Raw genomic sequence first — 17552 nt, 5'->3', positions numbered from 1 at the left:
CAAACTGTCTTCTGTAAAAACTTGTCTCTCTTTATAGCCTGTCTAGCCTTTCTTCTGTACACACTAGCTTCTCTGTATACACTAACCAGGCTTCTATATACAATAGCTTCTCTCTATGCACTAGCCTCTCTGTATAATCTAGCCTCTCTATATACCCTAGATAGTGTTCTGCATCTCCGTAGTGGTAGCCTCTCCATAGAAGCCAGCCTTTATTCTGTATTCACTAGCCTTTCTTCTGTATGCTGTAGTCTTCTATATATACTAGCTTCTCTGTACACCCTTGCATCTCTGTAATACACTAAACCCTCTGTATACCACAGCCTGTCTTCTGTATACACTAGACTGTAAACACTAGCTAGAATACACCAGCCTGTCTTCTGTACCCACTAGAATCTCTGTATACACCACCCAGTCTTCTGTATACACTGTCAGCTTGGATGTATACCCAAGCCTGTCTTCTGTATACACTAGTCTCTCTATATGCACTGTCCTATCTGTATACACTCGATTCTCTCTATACACTAACCTCTCTATATACACTAACATCTTTGTATATACTAGCCTCTCTTTAAATTAGCCTCTCTGTGTACCCCAGCCTCATTGTTTACTCTAGCATCTCTGTATACTCAAGCCTATCTGCGTACACGAGTCTGTATTCTGTATTCACTAGCCTGTATTCACTAGCCTTATATATACTAGCTTCTCGCTTCTCTGTACACCCTTGCATCTCTGTACACTAGACTCTCTGAATACACTAAACCCTCAGTATACCACAGCCTGTCTTCTGTATACATTAGACTGTAAAAACTAGCTAGAATACACCAGCCTGTCTTCTTTACCCAATAGACTCTCTGTATGCACTACCCAGTCTTCTGTATACACTGTCAGATTTGATGTATACCCAAGCCTGTCTTCTGTATACACTAGTTTCTCTATATGCACTGTCCTTTCTGTATACTCTCGACCCTCTCTATACATTAACCTCTCTATATACACTAACATCTTTGTATATCTCTCTTTAAATTAGCCTCTCTGTGTACCCCAGCCTCACTGTTTACTCTAGCATCTCTGTATACTCAAGCCTATCTACATACACGAGTCTTCTGTATTGTGTATTAACTAGCCTTTCTTCTGTATGCTGTAGTCTTCTATATATACCAGCTTCTCTGTACACCCTTGCATCTCTGTAAACACTGTGTAAACTAGCCAGTCTTATGTATACACTCGCCGACTGTATACACTAGACTCTCTGAATACACTAAACTCTCTGTATACCACAGCCTGTCTTCTGTATACACTAGACTGTAAAAACTAGCTAGAATACACCAGCCTGTCTTCTGTACCCACTAGTCTCTCTGTATACACTACCCAGTCTTCTGTATAGAATGTCAGCTTTCATGTATACCCTTTCTGTATACACTAGCTTCTCTATATGCACTGTCCTTTCTGTATACACTCGACTCTCTCTATACACTAACCTCTCTATATACACTAACATCTTTGTATTTGTCTTTAAACTAGCCTCTCTGTGTACCCCAGCCTCACTGTTTACTCTAGCATCTCTGTATACTCAAGCCTATCTACATACACGAAACCTGTATTCTGTATTCACTAGCCTTTCTTCTGTATGCTGTAGTCTTCTATATATACCAGCTTCTCTGTACACCCTAGCACTGTAACAGTGCTAGGTTCCTGTATTACAGAAACAGAACACCAGCAATAAGGTGTATACTGTGCAGGAGGCACACAACACCGACTCTAACTTCTGCACTGCAGATGCATGTATTGCAGAAATTGAACACCAGTAATAAAGTGTAGCTTCAGGTGTGTACTGTGCAGGAGGCACATAACACCCACTGTAACAGTGCTAGGTTCCCAAGCAGTAAAGACACTGTCCCTGCCTATCGTCCTCTTTCCCTGACCACCGCAACACACTATACAAGGCCGCCGTGCTGGCGGCCTTATATAGTGTGGGGTGTGTACTAAACCCCCCTGAGCTATAATTGGCCACAGGAATCCTGCCTGTGGTGAATTGTGGCTCTCCTCACACAGGATGTCACATCTGTTCTTATTATATAGAACCTATTATGCTCCTCGTAAACTTTTTCAGTTTGGCCGAACGGCCGGACGCAAGTTGCCCCCGGTGCGGGAACATGGGGGGAGACATGATGCACATGTTTTGGAGATGCCCGAAGTTGATCCGCTACTGGACAGAGGTGACAGGAACCATTGATCGGTTGGTTGGAACCTCCACCAGGAAGGGGGCGAAGTATTGTCTCCTGGGATTAGTTGAAGGAGTTGGAAACTCGGGAAGTAGCCAGATGGCAGTTCTGAGATGCCTATTTCAGGCAAGGAAACTGATTGCCCAACTCTGCTTAGCCTCCAATGTTGGCAATGACTTGGTTTTTTTCGCTTGTTTCCCAAGATGACCATGTTGGCGTTTGTCAAGATGGTTGAGAGTGCCCGAAGAGATCGCCTATGGCCCCATCACCTTGAAAGTGCCTGATCTTGTCTGATCTCGGAGGCTAAGCATTGTCGGGCCTGATTAGTAACTGGATGGGAGACCAACTGGGAATACCAGGTGCCGTAGGATTCTTTTTATGTTGTTGGCGTTGACATGGGTTTTTTTTTCCGCTTGTTTCCCAAGGTGATCATCTTGGCATTTGTCAAGAGGGCTGAGAGAGCCCAAAGAAATCTCCTACGGCCACATCCCCCTGAAAGCGCCCGATCTCATCTGATCTCAGAGGCTAAGCAGGGTCCGGCCTAGATAGTATTAAAGGTGCCGTAGGAATCTTTTTATATTGTTGGCTTTGACCTGTTTTTCTTTCGCTTGTTTCCCAAGGTGACCATTTTAGCATCAGTCAAGAGTTTTGAGTATGTCCCAAAGCGTTCGCCTGAGGTCACATCACCCTGAAAGCGCCCGATCTCAGAGGCTAAGCAGGGTCTGGGTCAGATGGGAGACCGCCAGGGTCTATGTTGTTGGCGTTGACCTTTTTTTTTTCACTTGTTTCCCAAGATAACCATCTTGGTATTTGTCAAGAGGGTTGAGAGTGTCTAAATAGAACACCTATGGCCACATCACCCTGAAAGCGCACAATCTCATCTGATCTCAGAGGCCTAGCAGTGTACGGCCTGGTTAATACCTGTATGGGAGACCATCTGTGAATACCAGGTGCCCAACAAGAGGGTTGAGAGTGCCCAAAGAGATCATCTACGGCCCCATCAACCTGAAAGCGCCCAATCTCATCTGATCTCAGAGGCTAAACAGTGTCGGGCCTGGTTAGTACCTGGATGGGAGACTGCCTGGAAATACCAGGTGCCATAGGCTTCTTTTTTTGTTGTTGGTTTGAACTGTTTTTTTCGCTTGTTTCTCAAGGCGACCATCTTGGCGTTTGTCAAGAGGGTTGGGCGTGTCTTGAAGAGAACGCTTACGGCCACATCACCCTAAAAGCACCCGATCTTGTCTGATTTCAGAGGCTTAGCAGCATCAGGCCTGGTTAGTACCTGGACGGGAGACTGCCTGGGAAGACCAGGTGACATAGAAGGATCTGGCCTGGTTAGTGTCTTGATTGGGAGATCGCCTGGGAATTCCGGATGCCGTAGGATTCTTTTTATGTTGTTGGCTTTGACCTGTTTTTTTTCCCTTGTTTCCCAAGGTGACCATCTTGGCATTTGTCAAGAGGGTTGAGAGTGCACAAAGAAATTGCCTACGGGCACAACACCCTGAAAGCGCCCAATCTTGTTTGGTCTCAGAGGCTAAGCAGGGTTGGGCCTGGTTTGTACCTGGATGAGAGACCTCCTGGGTTTTCCAGATGCCGCAGGCTTATTTTTATGTTGTTGGCGTTGACTTGTTTTTTTTGTTTGTTTCCCAAAGTGGCCATCTTGGCGTTTGTCAAGAGGGTTGAGCGTGCATTTGATCTCAGAGGCTAAGCAGGGTTGGGACATGGTTAGTACCTGGATGGGAGACCGCCTGGGATTTCTCGATGCCATAGGCTTTAGTTTTAAGTTGTTGGCATTGACTTATTTTTTTATTTTTATTATTCTTTTATTAAGTAGAACAACATAAATATAACAGTCAACCATACAGCATGACCCAGGGTCACAATTACATGCTAACAAAAAATAGGCAGCCAAATATTTCTGGGTTCTCAGAGGGGAGTCCTACAGTTTCATGCAGAAAATAGAGAAACCCCACCTCCGACATGTAGTACAGTATAACTAGTGCAGCTCCGTTCGGACAAATGTAATCATGGAGAACAACTGGGACCACAGCGAGCCAGCTTATCATGACCTACGTGAACTAGAGTAAAATATGAGCCGGTCATGTCCAGAACCCTGGGGTTCTTCTGGGTCCCGAAGGCTAGTAAGGAGACAAGGCATAGTCAAAAGGGAGGACGGGGGAAGAAGAGAGTGCAAAGACGGAGAGAGAGGAGGTGGGGGGATGGCGACGGGGAAAAAAAGAAAAATAAAGACAAAAAGGAGGGGGGGAATGCCACCCAGGGCAGACATGGCCTACGTAGGTAAACGTTAGATGTTCAGTCGTTTTCTGGGACGGAGGCACTGCTCACCTCCCGAATGTAGTCTCGAGTACCAGTGAAATACCTCCAGGGCCTCCATGTAACACTAAATGCCTCTTCAGTGTTGTGAAGGGTGGCGGTCAATTCTTCCATCCGGAGAATATGATTGACTTTGGAATACCACAGCACCTTGAATGGGGGCTGAGGCTGCCTCCACAGTGCGGAAATGCAGGCCCGGGCAGCATTCAGGAGTTGCATTGTGAGGGTTTTTTTGTATTTTCGAACAGGCTGTTCGGTCAAGTGTAGAAGGCACGCTACTGGGAACCCAAAAGTTCCTCAAGGTCGGGCATGCCCAGAAAAGGTGTCCCATGGTCCCCATATCTGAATTTCACCTCCAACAAACATCCGGGATCGATCTATCCATTTTATTCAGAAGGTATGGGACTCTATACCAGCGTGAGACTATCTTGTATCTTGATATTGGTTTGCGATGGAAGCTTTATGTACTAAGGTCAGGATCTTCCCTATCTGTTGTGGGGTAAATGTGATGCCTAAGTCCCTCTCCCATTTGTGGATAAATGGTGGGGGTCGACTCCTCCTCCTGACTACTCAATAGTTTGTACAGGAGGGAGAGGGTGTGTCGCACAGGTTCCCTTTTGTGACAGATGGATTCATAGGGTGTCAGGTCTCTAGGAGTGTAGGGGGCCCTTTGTATGGCCAGAAGAAAGTGACAAAGTTTATAAGCACTAAACAAGTCAAGCGGAGGGTCAGAAAGCTCGGCGACAGTTTGCGTGGTCGGGAGCCCTCCCGTGGGCCACACCTCTCCCAGATGCTGTTTCCCCACCACTGTCAACTGTCGCAGTTTCTTGTTGGTAAATCCCGGTGGGAAGTCTGGATTACCTATAACCGGAGTCATTGGTGATGGCAGGGGAGCAATGTGTGTGCAGCGGAACAACCTCCGCACAACAGCCAACCTAGCTCCCACTACGGGGTGACCTCTGAGGTCTTTTGGTAGGGAGGACAGGAGCCACGGGGAGGTCAATAGGGGAATGGATCCATCCTCAATCTCCATCTCCACCCACTGCTTGTGTGGGCCATTACAATGCCAATCAACGACTCTCTCTAGCAGAGTCACTCTGTAGTATTGTCTGAGATCTGGGAGACCCAGACCCCCCTTGTCCTTTGGTCTGGCAAGCAATTGCAAACGGGCTTTGGGCAGTTTGCGCGCCCAAATAAAGTCCCGGAGCAGCACCTGCAGTTGTCTGAAAAAAATTGGGGGTAACCGGATCGGTAATGTCTGGAACATGTATAAGATCCGAGGGAGGGCCATCATTTTGAATGCATTACAGCGCCCGAACCAGGTCAGTGTTAAAGCATGCCAGTTTCCCAAATCAGATTTCAGTCTATCCAGGAGAGGGACAAAATTAAGCAGGTACAATTGCGCTAAATCCGCTGCGATGTTAACGTATAGATTTTTCAGCCCAGTAGAATGGAAAAGAGGTGCGGAGCCTCTTGGCCTCACCATCCGGGACCGATATATTCAATACAGCCGACTTGGCGCAATTGTTTTTATAGTTTGATAGGCTGCCGTGTCGCTGTAGAGACGCAAGTATTTTGGGAAGCAAAATGTGTGGATTGGAGACGGAAAAAATTAGATCGTCAGCGTACGCCGCAATTTTGTGGTGTGCCGAGGGTTTGGATATGCCAGTAATATTCGGGTCATTCCAAACGTGACACATAAGTGATTCCAGTGTCAGAATTAAAATTAGGGGAGACAGAGACCACCCCTGCCTCGTCCCATTAGTGATGGGGAAAGAGTCCGAGCACCACTCGGTCACCCGTACCGCTGCCGATGGCGTGGAGTAAAGCGACATTACCCAGCTCATCATGTTGGGGCCAAGACCTATATGTTCCAGGGTGGCCTGCATAAAGTGCCAAGGTGACCATCTTGGCGTTTGTCAAGAGGGTTGAAAGTGCCTGAAGAGATTGCCTACGGGCACATCACCCTGAAAGCACCCGATCTCGTTTGATGTTGGAGGCTAATAGAGTCGGGCCTTGTTAGTACCTGGATGGGAGACCGCCTGGGAATACCAGGTGTCGTAGACTTCTTTTTATGTTGTTGGCGTTGACCTGTTTTTTTTTCGCTTATTTCCCAAAGTGACCATCTTGGTGTTTGTCAAGAGGGTTGAGAGTGCCTGAAGAGATTGCCTATGGCCACATCACTCTGAAAGCACCCAATCTCATCTGATCTTGGAGGCTAAGAAGAGTCGGGCCTGGTTAGTACCTGGATGGGAGACCACCTGGGATTACCAGTTATTGTAGGCTTCTTTTTATGTTGTTGGCGTTGATTCGTTTTCTTTTTTTTGCTTGTTTCCCAAGGTGACCATCTTGGCATTTGTCAAGAGGGTTGAGAGTGCCCAAAGAGATCGCTTACAGCAGCATCACCCTGAAAGAGCCCAATCTCGTCTGATCTCGGATGCTAAACAGTGTCGGGCCTGGTTAGTACCTGGATGGGAGACCGCCTGGGAATACCAGGTGCCATAGGCTTCTGTTTTTTTTGTTTTTTTATTTAGTAGTATGCGACATACAATGCAAAGGCAACTTCACAGAATGTGTGATACAAATAGTTACAAACAAATGATCATATTGCATGGATATCAGAGCCAATGGTAAGACGTCTGAGGAAAATAGCACGTGTACAGCTTTGCGGTCATATCAAGATGAGATTAAAGCTCCATCTCGTTGGGATCCTCTACCACTTAAAATATTATTGATACTAGCCCTGCTACCCTCGAAGAGTTTAGATATCCATAGATAGGGGAAGAGTATTGTGTAGTAGTCAAATGGGGTCGGAACATACCATTTTCTTTTCCCTTTTTTGAGTTAAGAAGGGAAATAGTAGAACTGAAAGGAGGGAGAAGGGGAAAGAGAAGATTGGGGAAGGAAATGGCAGAAAAGGAAAAGAAGGGGTAAGGGGGTGTCGTGGGTAGAGTGGATAGGATGGGGTCCCCTCCCAGGGAGCAAGAGACGCCCTCGGCTCACCAGCTCATCAGCTGTCCAACGTTTGGAACAGCGATCTCCAACGATCACCATGAGCTTACTATGTCTCGCGGAGGTATTCTTCCGAAAAGCGAAACTGGGTCCAGTAGAACCATCTGTTCCCATGCTCCTCCGTTTTATCCCTCATTTGTGGCAGTCAGGTCTTCCATTCGTTCAATATCATTTACCCTTGTGAACCACTGGGTCACCATTGGAGCAGATTGCTCTTTCCACTGACTTGGGATGCAGGCCCTAGCTGCATTGAGGAGATGTTTAAGTAAGGACTTATGATAACGCTTTCTCGACATAGGAGTTAGATTGAGAAGAACTGCTGCGGGATCATTGGCTAAGGAAATGTCTGTGAACTTGTGGATGAGTCTCAGGACAGGCTGCCAGAATGTTTGTAATTTAGGGCTTTCCCAGAAAATGTGGAGAATGGTGCCACATTTGGTCCACAGCGACAGCAGCGGTCAGATTGACCGGGGAATATTTTGGCCAACACCACCGGTGTACGATACCAGCGTGTGATCAGCTTATATGAGATCTCCTGACATTTACTGCAGAGTGACGACTTTTGGGCGAAAAAGAGTATTCTGTCCTTCTGTGGTTTGGAGAATGTAGTTTGTAAGTCCCTTTTCCATTTAGCTAGGAAGGGTGGATCCGTGGAGGATTGTGCGTCTGTCAGGATTTGGTAGGACCTAGAGAGGGAACCACGAACTGGGCCATCATCCAGGCAAAGTTCCTCGAAGGGGTGGAATTGTCTAGAGAAGAACGAATGGTTAGGTAGTGATCCGAGGAAATGGATTAGCTGTCTAGCTCTCCAGCTATCCAATGCAACAGGTACTTGCTCTAGCAGTATGGTCCCCATGGGAATCAAGCCCGTGGGTCCAAGAAATAGGGCTGCTCTCAGAAGCCCTTTCGGGGCTTGCCTGGTAAAGGCCTGGTCAGACAGGCCCGGAGGGAATCTAGGATGTCCAATAATTGGGGTCATAGGAGAAGGGAAGTTAGTCAGGTGGGAAAGGTGAAAAAAACTATCCATCTCGGCGAGCGAGGGGCCAATTAACGGGTGAGTAGTCACACAGGGCTCCAATGGCCTCCCCGCCCAAGGCAGACCAGCCAGTGGAACCCGCGCCATCTCCTGCTCTAGCTTGACCCATAGCTTCAGTTCCCCATGCCGGTGTCTTATCACATATGGTCCCCCATCGGATAGTGTCCGCTGTGTACTGCGCATTCCGAAAATTGCCGAGCATGAACGGCGCCTGCGCACTGAGTCCAGGTTCTATCCCCACTATCCAAGTGGACATAGAGTAAGAATATAAAAGAGCCGAGCGCAGCGAGGCAAAGCCCGAAGCGTGGCGAGCGAAGCTCGCCTGCAAGGGACCCTCTAATATTCACAACCCTATGTCCGCTTGGATGGTGGGGCTACCACCTCCACTCACCGCGCAGGCGGCGTTCAGCTTTGGAGATTTTCCGAAGCTTCGTCTGCTCCGTACTGTGCATGCGCAGTACGGCGCGGACACTATATCATGACCGGACAATATATGGCAGAACACCGGCACCAGTCAACCACCGGTGTCATGTGCGTCGCTGTGTAATATAGAGCAGGGTCCGGGAAGCCAATACCTCCCCGCAATTTCGGTCGCAATAGCATTGCCCTACCAATACGCATATGTTTTCCGCGCCAGAGGAACTTGATAAAGATTGAGCGAACCGCATGAAAGAAAGTCTGGGGTATTTTGATAGGTAAGGCTTGTAGTAGATACAGAAGTCGTGGCATCGTGTTCATCTTCAACACATTACAGCGTCCGAACCATGACAGAGCTAGTGGGTCCCATCTTTTAAGGTCCGCTGTAAGCCCATAGGCTTCTTTTTATGTTGTTGGCTTTGACCTGTTTTTTTTGCTTGTTTCTCAAGGCGACCATCTTGGCGTTTGTCAAGAGGGTTGGGCGTGTCTTGAAGAGAACGCTTACGGCCACATCAACCTGAAAGCACCCGATGTCGTCTGATTTCAGAGGCTAAGCAGCGTCAGGTCTGGTTAGTACCTGGATGGGAGACTCCCTGGGAAGACCAGGTGCCATAGAAGGATCTGGTCTGGTTAGTGACTTTTTTTTTTTTTTATTCTTTATTTACGGATTGCAGGTAATACAGAGACAAACTGTAAAAGACATAGATCCCTCAGTTTTCCAGGTTAACAAAAATACATAGTTAATACTTTGTGGGGGACCGGGGGAAACCTAACAACTTATGTCAGCAGCAGCCCCAGCCGTGGCTAGGCCACCACATTATCCCACTCTAATGATCTGGCACCCCAGTGTCTACTTATAAACCAGGGCAGTCCCCGGGGCGATCCCCCTCAAGGCCCAAACTGAGGGGCCTCTAACATCGGTCACCTTCATTCTACTGGTCAAAGAGCTCAGCCGGGACCACCCCGAGGGCCGCCAACCCCTGGCTGGGAAATCGAGGGAACAAAACGAAAAGATCCTTGCAATCACCATGTATTTTAATTATACTTGGGAGTTAGGGGGTAGGGAAAGAGGGGGGAGCAAATGGGCAGGAGAAGGGTATGGGGGTAGAAAGAATGAAAGTTATAGGGGGCTAACAGTGCTACGAGGCAGACGGGGGAGAGAGTGAACCAGGGTGGTATACGAGAAGGGAGAGAAAGAAAGAGGACTCCGATGGGTTCCCGCGACCGGACCCTTCCCTCTATACACGTGCCAGAGCCTACAGATAGGATCTGTATGCGTCGGAAAACCTGAACAGGCTCCAAGACAACCAACGAGCAGTGTGCTCTTCCTCCCTGTCGCCTAACGCTGATGTGAGCTGTTCCATACGGTAGATTTCGCAAACTCTTGCAAACCAGTGAGACACCAGTGGAGCGGCCTGCTGTTTCCACATGCTAGGTATACATGCCTTGGCCCCACTCAGAAGATGTTTTAAGAGAGATTTATGGTACTTCTTGCTCGAGAGTGGGGTCAGATTGAGGAAGATCGCAGCTGCGTTGTTCTGGAGATCAATAGCCGTGAGGTCAAAAATGATATTGAGAACCTGTCTCCAGAAATGGGCCAGTTGAGGGCATTCCCAGAAGATATGTAGTAACGTGCCGGCTTGTTCACCGCATCTCCAGCACAAAGGGCTGTGACCGGGAAACATAGCCGCCAGGACAGTGGGGGTCCTGTACCATCGGGTCAAAATTTTATAAGCTATTTCCTGGTATTTACTACATAGGGATGACTTGTGCGCAAAAAGAAGCACGCGGTTCTTCTGGTCTGGCGAGAGCCGGACATGCAGGTCTCGCTCCCATTTTTCCACGAACACCAGGTTACCCTGGGAGAGTTGGTCCAGTAGGATGCGATATGACAGGGAAAGAGACCCTCGGGTCGGTTCCTCTCCTGAGCATACCTCCTCAAACGATGTTAGGGGTCTGCGGAATTCGCCACTGTTTGGCAAAGATTTCAAGAAGTGGGAGAGTTGGGCAAGCTTCCACTGTCCCAGGGCCGTGGTTGCTAACGCCTCGTACATAGTGGAGACCGCTGTCCACGTCCTAGGGCCAAGAAAAGAAGAGGCCCGCACAAGGTCCCGGTCAGGGTCGAGGCGGAAAGACTTTTCCGTCATGCCGGGTTCAAAGCGTGGGTGTCCAATAATAGGAGTCATGGGCGAAGGGAAACTGGGCACGCCCATCAGGGTAAAATATCTGTCTAGCTCTTGTAACATTGGCTCAATGAGTGGGTGTGCCTGCGTCGCTCCCGACCAGCCCGGTCCACTCCAGGGCAAACCTGGAAATGGTACGGATTCACGCTCCAGACGAACCCACAGCTTATCCTTCAGGTGTCTGCACCAGTCAACTACTCTGTTCATGTGCACCGCCGTATAGTACCATGCCGGATCTGGGAGGCCAATCCCTCCCTTGTCTTTTGATCTGAGCAGTAATGTTCGGCTGAGTCTTGGAGGCCTGCCCTGCCATACGTATCGAATAAAGATGGAGCGCATGGCTTTAAAAAATGATTGGGGGATTTTTATCGGTAAGGCTTGTAATAGGTACAAGAGTCTGGGCATTACATTCATTTTGAGCACATTGCATCTCCCAAACCAAGAGGTCGCCAACTTTGACCACCTCTCTAGATCTACGGCAAAATTTTTTAGAAGCGGCTGGAAATTCAATTGGAAAATCAGATGTGGGTCCGGGGGAACCAGCGACGGGAGGTTTGCCGAAGCTAGGTACTCGTCAATGGCCGCTGTGCCGGCCTGGAGGGCGTCTCCTGAGTCCCGGGGGTGCAAGTTATAAAGGGCTTCATAGAAAGATCGGAAACACTCCGCTATCTCCCGTGAATCATGAAGTTTGGCACCCGAAGGGGAGGTTATGGTTGGAATGAAGGACGCGTTGCGTTGGGCACGCAGGGAGTTCGCTAGGGACCTACTACACTTGACTCCATATTCATAATACGTCCTGCGGACCCACATGAGTCTGGTTCTAGCCTGAAAGAGAGAGAAATCTCTGATTTGTTCTCTAAGATCTCTCACCTCCACCTCCAGCGCAGCAGTCGGCTGGGATTTGTGTCGTTGTTCACACGCATGCAACTTGGCAATAAGTTTGGAGAGAGCCTCAGTTTTGGCCACTTTGAGTCTATGACCATGTTTAATAAGAATGCCCCTAATGTAGCATTTATGAGCCGCCCATAACATGAGGGGGTTGGAAACAGAATCACGGTTATGATCAAAGTAACTTTCTAATTCCCTAAGCAGGTCTGCGTGGGTCTCAGGGTCCTTCAGGAGAGACTCGTTCAGTCTCCACCAGGACTGACCACGCGACTCCTGTTGTAGCTTCAGCATCAAAGAAATCGGGGCATGGTCAGACAGGGCTATGTGGCCTATCTGAGCGTCTGTGACCGCCGGGATAGCATTGTGGGCGACTAAAAACATATCTATACGTGAGTAAGAACCACGAGCGGTGGAAAAGAACGTATAGTCCCTATCCTGTGGGTGAAGCGTACGCCACACATCGATCAGTCGGTGGGAGTGTAGCAGGTCTCTTATGTGTGAACGCGTTCTCGCAGAAATCGCAAAGGTGCCCGATGATGAGTCTCTGCGGGGGTCCAAGGTGAGGTTAAAGTCCCCCCCAATGATCAAAGTACCCTCCGAGAATGCAGCCAGGGCATCCAAGGATGCTTCTAAGGCCGGCAGCTGGTCCACATTCGGCATGTATAGGTTGGCAAGAGTAAAAGTTTGCGAGTGGAGAGTTCCCTTAATGAAGAGATATCTCCCTTCACTATCGGCTTGGACAGCTAACAGGCGCCACGGCAAGTTTTTAGCAAGAAGAACACACACTCCTCTCGATTTGGAAGTAGGGGACGTGCTGTGGTGGGCCAGGGGGAAGTGCTTACTATAAAGCCGTGGTATTTGGTCTGTCCTGAAATGGGTCTCCTGGAGGAAAACTATTTGGGGCTTCATCCGCCACAATTCTGTTAGGCAGCTGGACCTTTTTTCAGGTACATTCAGCCCTTTCACATTACAGGAAACCAGCTTCAGGGCCATGACGGCAGTGGTACCCGGCCGGCGGTCCCCACCAGAGTCAGTAGTAGATATAGAGTTCAAGCACAGAGGAAGAGGAGGAGAAAAAGGAAAAGCAGTAACGAAGCGGAGAAGGTCCGGAGTTAGTAGGGAGGAGGAGGGTAGGAGGGGTGGGGATAGATCGGGGAATTGCTAAAGCTCCTATCGGAGAGAACCTGCCGGTTAGGGCAGAGGGGCCTAGTGGGGGAAGAGGTAAGGCACTGCAGAGGGAGGAACTCGTCGGTGCAGTACCCCTCCAGCATCCCATGGTCCATGCAGTCGCAATCGGGCGTGCACGGAGCTTCTTTGGCATCTTAACTACGACATCAAACGCATTATAGAACATCACTGCAGCAGGTATCGGGCAGTTAACAACAGTAGAACAGTGCATAATTAGACCAACATATTAAACTTTTCAACACAGAGTATAGATAACTTTATACCACCCAGGCACCCACCCCTCCCCCCCCCCCCCCAGAAAAAAAAAAAAAGGAAAAAAAGGGGGGGGGGGGAGGAGGAGAGGGGGAGGGAGCAGGAACGCCGCCCAGGGGCACCCGGGGGCACCACCAGGCAGTCCAAAAACACAAAGAGCGCCGAGACTAGGGCACCTGTAGATAAACAGTAACGAGAATGGTGAACAGTACCGCCAATAACTCAGGGCTTCGTCCAGGAAGCGCAGTGTCCAACTCTGTTCTTCCAATGTCCTTCCTCTCCCCTAGCTGGGGCGCTGGGAACAATGGCCCGTGGCATGGTAAACAACACAAAGCTGGATACTCCAGCCGTCTATGTTGGTAGAGAAAAAGAAAACAAAAAAAAAAGGGTATAACACAGGAATAACGGAAAATTACTGTACTCTCTCAGGGTTCACGATCTTGAGGGGCCTGCGATCTCTGATGTTGGGATCGACTGTGGCGTCTCACTCTCTGTTGCCTGGTTGAGGGGTTGTTCGTCGGGGCCACTGCTCCCTGGGGGACAACAGGAGCCAACCAGTCGGGGACCTGAACCGAGGGCAGGCCCAAAGCCTCCAGAAAGGACGGGACCTCCGAAGGGTGTCGTAGCGCAAGGGGCCTCCCATTTTTGCGCACTATAAGGTGAAACGGATGGCCCCACTTGTATGGAATCCTCCGTTCAGTTAGGTGTTCCAGAAGGGGTCGCAGACAGCGTCTCATCTGGAGGGTCTTGCGGGATACATCTGGCAGAAGGGTGACTTGGGCCCCGTCAAAATCAATGCTGCCTTTGCGCCACGCCGCTTGCAGGACATCCTCCCTAACTGAGTAATTGTGGAGACAGCATAAAACGTCACGTGGCCGGTTCTCTGTGGGGCTCCTGGGGCCCAGGGTCCTGTGGACTCTATCAATGGCTATTACTGTGTCAGCAGCGCGGTCCAGACAGGCGTTAAATATAGCTGTAACTGTGGCTTTGAGGTCTGCCTGGCCAGCGGCTTCGGGCAAGTCTCTGATCCTGATGTTGCGTCTGCGGTTGCGATTCTCAAGGTCATCCACTAGGAGTTGCAACTGTGTGACTCTTTCAGCAAGGGTATCATGTGCGGCTTGCAGGCCAGAAACATCAGTGGTCAGGGAGGTCACATCCGATGCCAGGGTGGTCACCCGCTCGTTCGTAGCCGACACGTCACGTTTGACCCCTGCGATTTCATGTCGCAAGGTCGTTTCAATCCTGGCTGCCATACAGCTAAAGTCTGCTTTAGTGGGAAGGTTTTGGAGTAAAGCTAGGATGGCCTTGTCCCCCAATAATGCCGGTGCTGGTGGCAGCGGTGGGTCCCCCTGTGTGTCTGAGGTAAGAGCAGCCTGGCCATTCGGTCCTGGGATGAGGCTTCCACTGTGGGAGGGTCTCTGGGACAGTTGGGAGTTGTGAGGGAACCAGGGTGGCAGGCCGCTATGGTCCGGGCTGTCAAGCGAGGCCATGGACAGTGAGCGGGGGAGACACGGGGACAAGTCACTAGGCGGGGAGAACGGGGGCATGTTGTGTCCCTGCATAGCAGTCTGCTCACCTTCCCTCTGTACTGCGTGTCCTGGAGCGCCGGAGGCCGCGGGCGCCATCTTGGCTGGATCCGGCGTGGAGGCCGGAGGCTGCAGCGGGACCAAGTACCTGTCCATGGCAGCAGCGGCGGACCCCGCTCGGCTGGCTGTGTTCCGCCGAAGCGCGGGGATGTCGGCGATGCCGAAATATGCGACCAGACTGTGGTAAAGGGGTGTGGAGGGGTCACGGACCGGGAGCTCCGGAAAAGAGCGTCCTCACTCCTTCATGCCTAGGTCACGCCCACCCTGGTTAGTGTCTTGATTGGGAGATCGCCTGGGAATACTGGATGCCGTAGGCTTCTTTTTATGTTGTTGGCTTTGACCTGTTTTTTTTAGCTTGTTTCCCAAGGTGACCATCTTGGCCTTTGTCAAGAGGCTTCAGAGTGCCCAAAGAGAGTGCATACGGCCAAATCACCTATATAGTATCTTATATATAATAACTAAAAATATTATTTATGGTGTAGAGCCCTCTGACCGATACGGATAAGGATGACAGACAAGGATAACATAAACTCGCTTACTTGAAATGGACCTGAAAGTGTGCCTTGGTCTAACGTACGGTATACCAAAATAAGGGGGCATACCTTAAAATGAAATAAATATGAAATGGGTGAAATGAGTACTCATATGAGGAGTGTGCTAGAGTAAAGGCCTGATAAAAGGGGCGGGTGGGCGGGTATCGCGCACTGGAACCGACGAGGAAGGATGGGCGAACGGCTGCTTATATACCACCGGGCTCCACCCATAATTTCAGGCCACCATACTGGCCTTTCTATTTATGGTGTAGAGCCCTCTGACCGATACGGATAAGGATGACAGACAAGGATAACATAAACTCGCTTACTTGAAATGGACCTGAAAGTGTGCCTTGGTCTAACGTACGGTATACCAAAATAAGGGGGCAAAACACTCAGGTAGGGGAAGCATTTTATTGAACACAGACTGTTACTGGGTAAGCTTGACAAAGGCCTGGGCCATCTCAATCTGCGGATTGGGTACGTAACGTGCAAAACAGGAGGACTTCCATCTACCCAACTTTTTAATAACATGGACCGGGACCCCTTGGCGGGAGGCCGTTGAAGCTGCCCCGATGCGAAACGAATGTCCTGAGTAGTGCGCAGGATTGAGGTGAAGGATGCCCAGGAGTATCCTGACATGCTCCATGAACTGGGCTGCGTTGAGAGGTTTTGAGTGAAAGGGTAGAAGTGGGCCAGTCCCTGGTTGATCGGCCAAAAGGGTCAACAAGCGGGAGAGGACAGTAACCGGACACCAGCGGTTGTAGGTCTTATAGAAATGTATGTCCGTCCCTGGGCCAAGCTGCTGTGTCTTGGAAACCGCTAAGTGCAAGATGAAGTGGTCCTCGAACCTGACTAGATGGTGCTTGCACAGCATACGTGCCGAGGGGCTACTGCAGGTAAACTCGCCTGGGCGCAGGAAGCCGTAGAAGGCCAGATGTATGGCTGCTTGCAGGACGACACTGACATGGAGACCGAAAGGTGAAGAGGCCAAAATGTCTGACATGTCCCTGAACACTTCGCCTGTGATGGGCAGCCGTTTGACGCTGGAAACTGGCCGACGTTTCTGAATGCCGCGCATGAGAGCCCGGACGGCGTGAAAGGTAAATAAGGAGGGCTTGGTAGGGTCCTGGAGGGACGTGAAGTGTTGTACCCCGGCCAAGTACAAGCGGATTGTGTTAAAGGATAATGCCAAGTCCGAATGGCAGTAGGAAAGGAAGGCAAGGACTTGTTTGACCCGGGAGGACTCTGTATTGTGAGATGATGTGAAGCGACTAAAGGCCCTCCAGGCCGACTGATAGGCCTTGCGGGTATTGTCTGAGAGGGAGTGATCGATGAGTTGCGTTGCTGCTGACAAGTGTGGGGCTAATCCAAGATCAGTTGAGACCAGTCCGGGATAGCTGCTGATGTTGGTTCGGCTCCGGGTACCTGATTAAAAAATGAAACAAAGTTAAAGCGGGAGAGAGCATCCGCCGCCTGATTAAATTTGCCGGGAACAAAGGAACAATGAAGGTTGAACTGAAACAATAATGAGAGCTGAGTCAGTCGCCGCAGGAAGGACATAATCTGTAGAGACCTGGACCTGCCTTTATTAACAATCTCCGCAGTGGCCAGGTTATCTGTAGAAAAGACCACCGTCTGGCCCGACCAGCTGCGGCCCCAGGTGTGTGCAGCGGCTACAATGGGATATAGCTCAAACAGGGAGGACGTCTCAGTGAAGCCAGGAATAGCCAGTATCTGTGGAGGCCAGGGGGCTGCGAGCCAGAGGTTGCCAAAGATCGCTGCAAAGCCCGTGGAGGCCGCCGCGTCGGTCACCACGCGAGGTGAAAGGGCGGACACGGAGGGGACGAACAGGGACACTCCGTTCCAAGAAGATAAGAATTCCTCCCACATGGCTAGGT

At 49.9% G+C, this 17552-nt stretch overlaps 3 pseudogenes; all 3 read left to right on the top strand.

Annotated features, from left to right (window-relative positions):
- Positions 1–2474: 2474 nt before the first annotated feature.
- On the top strand, positions 2475–2593 carry LOC143958723 (5S ribosomal RNA; annotated as a pseudogene).
- A 4130-nt stretch (positions 2594–6723) lies between these two features.
- Positions 6724–6842, top strand: LOC143958371 (5S ribosomal RNA; annotated as a pseudogene).
- Positions 6843–6945: 103 nt separating this feature from the next.
- LOC143958670 (5S ribosomal RNA) lies at positions 6946–7064 on the top strand (annotated as a pseudogene).
- Positions 7065–17552: the final 10488 nt, after the last annotated feature.

This window comes from Lithobates pipiens, unplaced genomic scaffold, assembly GCF_037356315.1.
Source record: "Lithobates pipiens isolate NorthernLeopardFrog02 unplaced genomic scaffold, aLitPip1_a1.2 Scaffold_61, whole genome shotgun sequence".
NCBI classification, from domain to species: Eukaryota; Metazoa; Chordata; class Amphibia; order Anura; family Ranidae; genus Lithobates; species Lithobates pipiens.
The sequence above is the reverse complement of the archived record's forward strand: the minus strand, read 5'-3'. Positions and strand labels throughout refer to the sequence as shown.